General features: G+C 39.3%; 1 pseudogene; it reads right to left on the bottom strand.

The window, feature by feature from the left end:
- Positions 1-1044: 1044 nt before the first annotated feature.
- Positions 1045-1144, bottom strand: LOC113276821 (annotated as a pseudogene).
- Positions 1145-1607: the final 463 nt, after the last annotated feature.

Genomic DNA, 1607 nt, shown 5'->3' on the forward strand with positions numbered 1-1607 from the left:
AAGATAAGGGTTCGGATTTCATCACCGCTCCCTTCTTGCCCGCTTTAGGAGAACAAAACCTAACGCGAACCCAAGCTTTAAAATCTGATTAGAAAGAGACCTATAGGGTATCGAGCTTGTTAGGAAAATTTTTCGAAGGATATTGGTTATTCTTTTAGCATACTTCGAAGTTCATGACGGATTCTGTGAGTTGAATGCGTGACTGCGCCGCCTTGTACTGCGGTGAGGCCTTGGGTATCAAAGCTCCACTAATCTTCCCTCGCCTCGATTCAACTTACTTTGACTCGGATTGATTCCACAGGGGTTTGCTTAAATTGTAACGAATTCCCTTTCGAGATATAGAAGCTAGTCTAGAAACAATCTAAGTGAGCCATCATGCTTGTTGTTTGCTAGAAATTTTGCTGTGGTAAAGTCGAGTCAGCCTGCTGTGTGATTGCTAGAACCTTCCTGTTAGGATTTTTATTTCTTTTTGATTTTTTTAGTGTATGCCCGATTTTGTTAATAGGGCTTGGAAAAGAGATACTCTAGGTCGTTTGATTAGTGATAAACCTAGTAGTTCTTCTTGTGGAGGCGGTGAGCTCGAAGACTCTTCTTTAGAGAGCCCCGTTTTTGGAAACTTCAGTTTTGAGAATCTGCGTCTTTGTGAAGAAATTTATCCTAGTCATTTGGTAGTGCCAGAAATGGCAACTTTAAAAGCTTTATTGAACCCAACTAGGACCTCTCGTCCGTCTTGTATCAAGTTAGCTGAAACCGAGGCAAATTATGAACTCAAACCTGGGACTTTACAGATGCTCCCAACCTTTTTAGGAAAAGAGAATGAGAACCCCTATTTTCATGTTAGGGAATTTGAGGAAGTATGTAGTACTCTGAAAATTAAAAACCTTAGTGATGATGCACTGAAACTTAGGTTATTCCCCTTTTCCTTAAAAGATAAAGCCAAATCTTGGTTGTATAGTTTGGATTCTGAGTCAATTGAAACCTATGAACAACTTACATCTGCCTTTATACATAAGTTTTTACCAAGGCACAAAACATCATCTATTAGGACACAAATTTGTACTTTTGCTCAACAAGAGGGAGAATATTTATATAGATATTTAGAAAGGTTCAATGACTTAATTCCTCAATGTCCTCATCATGGTTTAGATAAGGTTAGGTTAGTTCAGATCCTCTACGAGGGTTTAGACTATTCAACAACGACCATGGTTGAGTCTTTATGCACAGGTGGGTTTGAGAATAAAACTGTTGATGAGGCGATGACATTTTTGAATGAAATCGCCAATAAGACCCAACAATGGGAAAATAATAGGCAACCCCAGAAAACAATTATTCTAAGTAGAGGAAATGTCAATAGGGTAGAAGGATCCTATGAGTCAGATGCTAAAATAGCAGCCATAGCCAAAAGGTTAGAAGCGTTGGAATTAGGTCATTCTAGTGGTACTAGTGGTAGAATAGAGCCTTTTTGGGAAGACCATACTGTTGAAGAGCAAGCCAATGCTCTTTATAACAACACTAGATTCGATAACCGTCAGAAGTTTGACCCTTATTCAGAAACCTATAACCCTGGATGGAGAAACCATCCCAACCTTTCTTGGTCTAAGGGCCAG

The sequence above is a fragment of the Papaver somniferum genome, chromosome 4 (genome assembly GCF_003573695.1).
Source record: "Papaver somniferum cultivar HN1 chromosome 4, ASM357369v1, whole genome shotgun sequence".
Classification (NCBI taxonomy): domain Eukaryota; kingdom Viridiplantae; phylum Streptophyta; class Magnoliopsida; order Ranunculales; family Papaveraceae; genus Papaver; species Papaver somniferum.